Genomic DNA, 11483 nt, shown 5'->3' with positions numbered 1-11483 from the left:
CTCAGATCCCGTTTTTCAATTGGTCTTGTCAATGCTTAATTTTCTCGGAATAATGACGGCTTAATAGAAAACAATAAGTGTGGTAAAGGCACTTTATAAATTGTTCAACCTTTTCTGGCTTAATTTATAGATAATGTTGGTTAGTGTATCGTGATTTGCATATTTTTTACACTCGATACTATTTTTTAAATGTGTACGAAAAGTTTTGAAACTTTACAGTTGACAACTCCTGCTGCCCAATGTTTAGAAAAATAATGTCATGGCGACAATTCAAATTTCGTGCATAGCTTTCTAATTTTGTTCAATTAATTCTTAGTAAACAGAAATAATCTTTTAATAAATTTTATGCGTCCAAAATGTTTTCTGAATTTACCTTTATCAGGAACTCTAAACACATCCAAATATTTCTAAGCCAACGATTCAAAAAAACCGAAACAACCGAAGAGCTAAAAAGAACATAAATAAGGCAACAGTAGTATACCGCTGTTCAAAACTCATAAATCCATGGACAAAAAACAAAATCGGGATAACAAACTAAAACCGAGGGAAACGCATTAAATATAAGAGGAGAACAACGACATAACACTAAAATGTAACACACATAGACAAAAAATACTCAAATCGACAAATACTCAAATCGACAAAAAATACTCAAATCGACAAACAGACAATTTTAGATAGAATTGTTTTTGATAATATGTCAGTACCAAAGTACTAGCAACTGAGCTGATGATACGCTTATAGTTAAAAAGGAGAGGTATCGAGCCAGTGCTTTAGAAAATGAGAACAGCACGATAGATAAATTTCATGCGTCCGACGCGTTTCGGGATTTACCTTTATCAGGAACGCTCAAAGCCAAGGACTGAAATACTTGAAAAGCTATTTGACATAATAAATTATAAAAGAAATAGCCAATTACATCTAAGGCCAGCTCTACCAGAGGCAGTTGAAACCTCACTTTCTATGTAATTCGAATAAAAAGCAGACAACTTAGTTTCGTTTTCTGTTACATAGTCTTTCGTTTGTTTTCTTTGAAGTGGTTTGTTGATATCATTTCCTGTATTTTCCGATATACCGCTTTTTAGTGCTGTATTGTATTTGTTATTTCAAATACCTTTGACTTGGTAACTGGATTTTGCTATCTTCATATAAAATAGACACAAAACGACAATTTGGAATGATTATTTGATGAATCATAAATGAATATGATACGAAAGCAATGATATTGATCCAGTTATTCTTGAAAATATATTTCACGACTCGCGCTAAAAGTAAGCACATGTCTTTGTAAGACTCGTGTGTTGGTTATTCATGATACGTCACAAAAGTTTGTTTTTTGCCTTTAGTTGGAAGAAATTAGGCAGATAAAAACATATGTCCTTATTTTTCCTGTATTATGTGCAGTGGTACCAGTCAAAACATCATTTTGCCTGCATAGGAGGAAAAAGTAGCTTCTAAAAATTGCAAAATTAGGGAATTTAAAGTCCAATGGAAATAAAGTTGAACAATGAAAACAATAAGGGTTCAAACAAAACATGCACACTACACTATTAAAAAATGAAAAAAAAACCTGGAGGTACTAGATTAGATACATGAAATAGTACTGTAAAAAGTAAAATCACAAAAAACTGAACTCCGAGGAAAATTCAATCCGAAATCTAAAGTCCCGAATCACATTGCAAAATCAAATGAAAAAACACACCACACGAATGGACATGAACTGTCATATTCCTGACTTGGTACAGGCATTTTCAAATGTAGAAAATGGTGGATTGAACCTGGTTGTATAAAACTCTCACTTGTACGACAGGCTCATCAAATTCCGTTATATTCACAACGATGAGTGAACAATACAGACATAATGCAACTGTGCAACTGCAACATCAATATTGATAGTAAAAACTAAAGTATTGGTTAATTACATCTACCCATCAAAATATATATGTACACATGTGTACCAAGCACTGTAGTAGGAGCTAATGGGCTGGGAGGTGGCATCTAACACATACAGTGTTCTATGTCTTCATAGCAATTTGATTGCATTCGATAAACTTTATAACACCCAGACTGTTTAAAACGCTTACATCAGTTGTATTGTCTTTGTCTGAAAGAATTTTACACTTTCAACAGTATACAAATTGACCTAAAAGGATTTAAGAGCATAATAAACAGCTTATAATTCTAAATAAAGTCTCATTTTAGTAATATATGTATAAGAGTCGCCTCTTAACATTTAAATGTCTCCTCCATTTATTTGTTACCTAAATAACAAACAAGAGAGATACAAATTACACAATCCCTGCAAGTTTTTGTTCATCTTATTTTGTTATCCTTATCAGAGGGCACCTTCCAACATTCCCTGGAATTCGACTGTTGTAAGAAATTCATCCGTCGTTTCATTGCAGAAACAAAACCTTGCATCTATATTGGGTGTTTCAAAGCAACATTGTTTGGTATTTGGTATTTGGTGTTTATATAAAACATTTTGGAAACTTGAGGTACCATGGTTATTTCAGCTTGTACAGAAGAAAAAAGGGCTGAAAATTTTAATGGTTAACTTCCAGTGATAATTATTATAAATCTCATTTCATAATCCTTGAAACGGTATGTGAAATTTTGTCTGTTTTGTGACTTTATCGATGCTTGTCAACACAAAAGTGTTTACTACTTGACCGGTTACAACTGTCTCCCGTCGGCAGAAAAACTTACAATTCTAGTCAAGTCTGTAATAGACCTCAATCTTACATAAACGGAGTTCAGACTTTTAACTTAAGTGTTTAAAGACTGGTTAATATTCTTGTTACACTTCATGGTTCAGTAGACTATATAATGCCCTTATTTGCTTATAAATAAAATAGATACTAGCTATATTAACCGATACTTCATGAAATATTGTAAGCCTGAATTGTATGATTGAAAACATTCATAAACTAGGAGATGCGAGGCTCTGTTGTGCTTTTCCCCCCTTTTGGACCGAATCATTATATCTTTGAAGTGTGAAGTTAATACACTATTACTGGTTATGTCTTTAAACTGAAATTAAAAAAAAAACATTTTTAATTGTTGTTTATTTTGGTAATTCTTTTTATTTGATTTAAATGTTAAATTAAAAAAGGCCTCGCATCACACGCTGACATGACGTTCCCTGTTGAAACCATTCGATGGTGAAAGAAATCGTAAGAGTATGGACTAAAATATTAACAATAAGCATAAAACATAATGATTTATAGGTTTTTAACAATAATTTTTTTTTGTAATTTGTTTATTTTTTTACATAAAGGCAGAAAATCAATTAGCAGAATTATACACACATTTACAGTTTTAAATATGGTCTTCAATATATTAACATATTACTTCAACTGTAATAAGCAAGACATAAAACAAAATATAACAATTTTTCTACTAGTTAGGAAATATTCAAATCACCTATGACAGATTGTAATGGCAACTTTTTTTTTTTATCTACATGTATATATTCTTTTTGTGGAGACGATAGGAAATTTACTGTATGTTGTTCTATTCTTAAACAGTATTTTAAATATGCAGTACTACTTTTCAAAGAAGGGGTTTCTCCTGAAATGTTACAGCTATAAATATAAAATTTCAAAATCAACATAATATGTTGTACTACATGATATGGGTAAAAAATTACCCCAATACCAAAAATAACATCTTTTGCCTCTATATGTTTAAGGCTAAATCCTCATTTAAATAATAAATTTTGAAGTGCTATCCAAATATGTTTGCTGTGTATACATTCCCAAAAGATATGCAACAATTATTTTTTTTATTTTTTTAGTGCAAAAAGGGTACAATTCTGTTTCTGTTAAACCACAGTTATAAAGAAAAAAGTTTGTGTATACAATTCTATGAAATAACTTGTACTGACGATTTTGAAGTTAGAAGTTTTTTATTGCTTAAAATGCCATCAAGTAATCCCCTCAGTCAGTAATTTTAACACATAAATCCTCAGACCATTTGTTTTGTGATTCTGATGAATATTCTTTAATATTTTCTAGAAATAGTTGATAGAAATATTTATGTGTTTTTTTTTTTTATCATTTTTAAGTTTTTCTACAATATCATTTTCAATAATATCTAATTTACCGTGATCTGAAATTGCTTTCTTCTAAATACCTGGGATTGCACTAACCAGACCATAATATTCAACAAAATTGGGTTTAGCTGCATACTGAGTTTTAAGCAGTTCAAATGTCAGTATGGTTTTTCATCTGAAATTAGATCATTTATAAAAAATATACCATGCTTTCCACATATTTTAATGTTATTATTCAGGCATTTTTAGGGACATACAAACACTTTATTAATAACCTTGGGCTGTGTTCTGCTCTTTGGTTTGATTTGTATCTCTCAAGACACATGCCCTATATTGTTTCAAATTTAGTATTCAAAATATCAATGAAGTGTAGCAAACTATTAATTCAATACAAATATTGGTCAAAGGAAAGACAATACGGAAAAGGGATAGAAATAATAATGGTTGTTTATACTAAAAGAACATTTCTGATACTAAAACAAAGGGACATTGTTACGTAAAAGACAAAACCTTGCGCCACTGACACACATATTTCTATTCGTTTTTGTATGGACTAATTCAGGTTGCATTTTTCTTCATTGTTGTTCAAAATTAAAACTATTGTTTATTTGGATTTTTATAGAAACAAAAATGTTTAATCAAGATACATTTATTCAAAGTTGAATTTATAAAATTGGTCATATATTGAATTTAAACTAGATACCTGATAAATAAACCCTGGTATATATCTCATTATGTTTTCGATGTCATAGTATTCATGCAGGAGTTTGATAAGAAACATTTCTGATGAACTCTTTATGATGAGTATTTGACTTCGGTACAAGTTTAAATGTTCACAATGTCAATCAAAGTACAGATGTAATCATTATTTTGAGGTATTAAGGACAATGGTGAAACATACCCTTAAAACTAGCATTGACACTGGTATTGAACAATTGACACAATATATGGACAACTATGTTATAGTTATACGATATGTTTTGCAAGATAAATCCTTCAAATCACTTTTTACAAGTAAATCAAGGAAACTTGGTATGACTGTCAATAATCAAATTATATCACAAGGAAGAGGATATAATAAAACCTAGGTTATTTTACAAAATGAAAGAAATATATGACAAGGAGCCTTATATAACAACCATTCTAATATGACGTGTTTCGCTCGCTTTGTAAAAAACACTGTGAAATTATCGATATATATATACGTAGCGCAGACTCTGAGATGTACATATCAATGGCTGTTACAATATACTTCCAACGTAAATCCACATGTAATGAAACCTATTTGCAAACCTTTGCCGATTGTTTTAAAAATTGTTTTAAAAAAAATACAAAATATCTTTTATTCTTATTCGGATGTATAATAAAAAGAAGTAATGCACAAGAGCTCGGAGAAACCAACAAAGTCAAAATAAAATTAAATGCCGCGAAAGTCTATAAATGTTTTTGGCGCATTTAAGAGATTTCAAAACATGAAATCATACAAATAACAACGCTACAGGTGAACATTTTCTGTTACGTGAAACATCGACATGTCGTATACTATTGTATCAAAGTTAATTTTCAAGGTAGGTCTTCTTTAATTGTATATTCTTTTGCATTATTCGCATATTTACTGATTTCAGCAAGTCACCATTGCGGCTTCTAAGTTACGAAATGTCAACGTTAGATTTGACGGTAGCTTACGAGAAAAACATGTGAATTGAAATGGCAGTTGTTGGTTTTCAGAATGAAAATAATGAAACTGTTTTTTTCTCTAGCGGTTTTTCACGAAGTAATCCATGCAAGCTACAGATTTATTAGAATGTTTGAGCTTTATATAACAGGAAGTAAAAAAGAACTGCCACACACAGCATACCCACCATCGCTTTAGTTCTTTTAATGATCGTATTTGCTAACGCTCAGAATGAAATTCGAATATTTCGGCTCAGGCCATGTGTAAATTGCCAACAATCTATGGCTTTCTTCAATTGTTTCTTAAGCAACTAGAACAACACATTAGTACAGTATTTGCATTAATTATTTACGTATCGCGCAGATTTGTATAAAATAATGATTTGGTACTATTTACAAAACTTTGTTTGGATGGAATACTAAAGCTTTTCTACCTCAGTTAATATTACCTCAAATGTATATCTATGATGAGTTTATCTTTTATGTTTACAAAGAATATTCTAATGTTTTTGATCTCATAGACAATGATACTAAATTTGATTTTAGAACTGAAAATGTATACGATCAACCTTCACCTTATGATCTTCATTTGCTATATGAAGAAAAAACTGGTATGATTATATAAATGCATAAATCGTTCAGGTAAAAAATGTATGTTTTGAAGTTAGAGAGGTTTTTTTGACAGAAATGGCTATAGTTGAGATGATACAAAATGTTCTATAAATTGTGATATTAACAATATTGTAGAAAGACATGATATCTTAGAAATAACATTGTCTAACGAATCGACTGACATTTTTTCGCTCTATTGATATTACTATAATTTTAAAGACGAATTGTCAGAGTTTTCTATGTGTTCGACAACATAATTGTATTCATTACAAATAAACTATGTTAGCATCCTATTTTCCATTATAAAAAAAATGGACATAAGTTTTTGAGATTATATAGAACGTTCTTTGTAAAGTATGAGAAAATGTCAATCTTAAATGGAAACCATCTATATTTATGGATATAGATTACAAAATATGACATCATTATATTTTCATTAATTCTAAACTTATGACAATGAAATCTATTATGTGATGATAGTTAAAAGGAAGTAGGAAATATCACTAATTTATTTTATCATGTTCTGAATTAGTTGCATTTAATTCGTTTCTACAACAAAAGTTGTCAGTTTTATTTGATTATGTTGATTGTAACAAAATTAAGGATTTAGTGTGCTGAGAGGTATTTGTATTTAGTTAAATTGGTCTTCTAAGGCCGAAAATGTAATCTTTGTCAATATAATATTATTTATAGCGAGATATATTAAGAATGAATTTACTTAAAAATTTTAACAGTAAAGTTGTTCTTTCCAGACTATTTAAATTTACTGTTTAACATAACATAACATACCTGTATATGTTTTGGTTTTAATTGAGAATGGAAATGAGGAATGTGTCAAAGAGACAACAACCCGACCACAGAACAGACAACAGCAGACGGTCACTAATACATCATTTGTATGGTGTAAGATGTATGAGAAATGGTTTTGAGAAACACTTTTTGAGGAACATTATTCTAGTTCATCAGGTCAGGTCAGGTGAAGGTCTCGTATCAACAAACTGTTATTATTGTGGTGATGATATATGTCATTAACACATTTAGAAAAACAGTTTTATGAATAATTCTGTAATATGTCTGTTGTAATTGAATACAGAGTATAAAAGATAAATGCCATTGCTTATAATATGTATTTACTAATGTTACTGTTAATGATTCGGTACCATCAAAAATATCAATCAATATAATTTTTTTTTTCATTAGTTATCTCCTTCAAAGAATCAATTCAATGAATATTTCACAACCAACTATGCACCTTTACCAAGTCAGGAGCCGCTGGCATTCGTTGGACTTGTTTTGTTTTGGAGTTTAGTATGACATTCATTTTCACTGAATTGGTTCACATTTTTATTTTGGACCATTAAGGGGCGTGTTGAGACTAACTTCCGGGTGACGAATTTTCAGGCCGCGTTGAAGTCCCATTGTTAGCCCGCGGAATTAGTCTGCTCTTTGGTCGGATTGTTATCTCTTTGACATATTCCTCATTTCCATTCTCAATTTTATAGGGAGAAACAAATATATTTCATATGAATCAAGTGCAAACAAACTTGTCCAATAGATTTTTACAGATATATGTATCTTATATTCTTATATCTATACGTTACATAGCAACACAACTTAAAAGGTCTTAACACATTTCCTATCCTATTAGGGAACCTTTGTCTTTTTTTATAAATTTTATATATATAACTATCTGATAATTATGGTAATTAAAGAGGAGCGAAAGATACCAGAGGGACAGTCAAACATCTGATCGAAAACAAACTGACAACGTCAGTTTGCCAAAAATGAATAAGGAAAACAAACATACACCAGCCACAACATAGAAACCAAAAACTAAGCAACACGAATCTCACCAAAAACCGGGGTTGATATCAGGTGCCTTGGGAATCCAAGCAGATCCTGCTCCACATTTAGCACCAAATTATGAAATATATAGTGAAAGAACATCACCTATATAGCGGAAAGTGATGTTTAAGTATATTTATTACTAGTTGTCTTTCTTTCTAATAAGTTCCTGTATGAATTCAGCCTCATAATAATGAAGAAACTTTTGGACAAGGAGAGGGGCACACTTGGTTGTAAATGCCAACTGTCGGAAATACACGTCCTTCAAATGTAACAAATATGTTATCAATCAGTTTCATATATTGTTATGTTTGAATCAGAGTGATCCTTTACGAAGTAGGATTTATACCTCTCTAGGACAAGATAGTTGTGTCTTCAATGGTCATTATTTTATATGAAAGAAAGCAATACCAACTCTTTTAATTTGTCTTTTAGTTTGTAATTAGGAATACTGGTGTAAAGTGTAGAACAGTTAAATATGATATTACTAATAAAGGTTGAAAGAGTCTAATTGTATGTACTCTAAAAGATATTTGGCGGTTTCACAATTAATTTGAAGCCTGGCTTTGATTGCTAATAAAATAATTAGAAAGAGATTTTGTGGAGCACTTGGTTAACCAAGCAATATATCGTTGTTCTTAGGACACTTATGAAGTTAAGGCATCCAATACAGTGATTTATAAAGATCTAGTTCTTCATCTTTGGTTGAATTCCAAAGAAACATAGAACTAACCTATGATTATTCAGGACTTCCTCTTTATAAGCGACTTGTGGGTATATGCTGACTTTCTTAGTAAATTGTCGAGACCTAATCCATTTATCAATCAGTTTATGTAATGCATTTTACACACAAAAACGATGTAATTTGGGGCATTATCAGCAGGGACAATCAAAGTGGGCAAACCATAATATAATCTTTGAATTTCTTTCGACGGAAAATGTTCATATCCGTGTTACTTTGCTCTTCATAAACTTGTGGTTTAAAACGAATGAAAACTGGGTCCAATACAAAGACAAAACCGGGTGATGGTGTACTTAACAACCTTGACAAACAGGTTCCTTCCTATTTTGTCCCTAAAGTCATGGCATTGCGAGCGGGTGTTGAAAAATGTATAAAAAAAGATGTGGTTTGATTGCCCAAGAGACAACTGTCCACAAGAAACCAAATGACACAAAAATTAACAATGATAGGTCACCGTACGGCCTTCAACAATGAGCAAAGCCTTTACCGCATAGTCAGCTATAAAAGGCCCCGATATGACAATGTAAAACACTTCAAATGAGAAAATTATTTATATAAAAAAATGAACGAAAAACAAATATGTAACACATAAAGATAAAGATCCCAGCCCTCCCCATAACCCGAGACATTGGTATAACAGTATAACATAAGAACGAACTATACAAATCACTTGGAAAAGGCTTAACTCATCAGACGGACAAAAAATACAAGTGGAGCACTGTCAACATAATGAATAAAGCTAATCAAAATCCCAAAATGTTAATGTTTTCGAAATAGTTTGTATATAGTTTGAACCTTATACAAATATTCAAATGCGGGCGCTCCTGGTGGAGGTAAATCCAGAAAAGAGCATCGGACGCATAAAATGCATAACGTGCTGTTTTTTTTATATCCCATGTTAAAATAAATCAAACGGATAACTAATGTTTGAAATCAGTCTCTCTGGCATGTCTTGACTTATGTCTGATATATATTGATGCATTAACGCAAATATATTATCAACTGAAGGTAACGGTTTTTATGCTGCAATCGTTCTATTTAAGCAGCCAAAATGCGTTGACTGTATATTTTAATCGTCACATACAGTCACTGACCCGACATCACTGTTCCGCATGAATAATTTCAATAATAGAACCGGAACAATATTTAAATATTCATGATGAACACTTCAACCGGTCTTTGTTATCCATGTATTCAATGAAACGTGGAAAAACTCAAACTTCTTGATTTTACAATTGTTGGAAAACATAGTTTACTTTTTAATGTTTAATGAAGGATATTGATTTCATTTAAATAATCAATCATGATATTACAGAGGTTTTTTATGAGTATGAATGCAATCAAAATGAATATCTTGAAAACGTTGATAAGGCATACAAAATTGCTAACTAGTTACTTTTGGAAACTATAATAAAGAAAAAAGAAAAATACAAGATGAATAATATGCTTTATGAAAAATCAGAAAAATTAGATAACTTTTTAAATTATTCAGATGAAATTAGACTTGATATTGAAAAGGCTGAAACAGAACTTAAAATTTTAAGAGAAGAAAAAATAATTGAATTATAATAAGAACAAAGGCCAAAATTGCAAGTTGAAAGGGAGACAAACACATGTTTCTTTTGTAATCTTGAAAAAACTATTATACAGAAAAAAATATATCAGAATTACTTTTGGAAGGTAATCAAGTTATTCAAGATACAAACGGTATACTTAGAGAACAACAATTATTCTTTGAACCTGTGTATGCAAGTTCTAACCAACGGAATGGGGAGAATGCAACATTTATGAATGAAAATAATCCCTTCTTAGATAAACCTGGCAGAGAAGACATTAATTCATGTGAGTCAAATTACCTTAAAGGAATGTATAATTGCCCTTAGAAATATGAAAAATTTAAAGTCACCAGGCATGATTTTACTACAGAATTCTATAACTTTTTCAAGAATGACATAAAATGTCCACTTGTCAACTGCCTAAATGAGAACCTTGAATAGGGAAAATTGTCAGTAAGTCATCGACAAGGGTTAATAGTATGTCTATCGAAGGAGGGAAAAGAAAAACACTTCACCAAAAATTGGCGTCCAATTACTTTACTATGTTTTGACTATAAATTAGCATCTACTTTCATAGCAAATAGATTAAAACCGCTACTGCAAAATATTTTAAGTCAAACACAAAAGGGATTTTTTAAGTGAAAGATACATAGGTGAAGAGTTAGAATTTTTGCAGATTTGAGAGATAAATTAGAAGAGGAAGATATTCCAAGATTATGTTTACTGGTTGACTTTGAAAAACCTTCGACACGGTCAAATAGTCCTTTATTGAAAAAAAAACCGTTAGATTTTTATTGGTTTGGTACACACTTTGTAGATTGATACAATGTTTTTATGCAAGCATTACCAGTTCAGTTTCAAATAGTGGACATTTATCAGAATTTTTACTGAGGATAGGGGTTAATGCAAGGGTATCCTTTATTCCCTTATCTCTTTATCCTTGTGCAGCTGTAAAATATGACCCACAGGTATCTAGTGTCACAATAAACGACTCAGA

The sequence above is a fragment of the Mytilus galloprovincialis genome, chromosome 6 (genome assembly GCF_965363235.1).
Source record: "Mytilus galloprovincialis chromosome 6, xbMytGall1.hap1.1, whole genome shotgun sequence".
NCBI classification, from domain to species: domain Eukaryota; kingdom Metazoa; phylum Mollusca; class Bivalvia; order Mytilida; family Mytilidae; genus Mytilus; species Mytilus galloprovincialis.
This window is presented reverse-complemented; position numbering follows the sequence as displayed.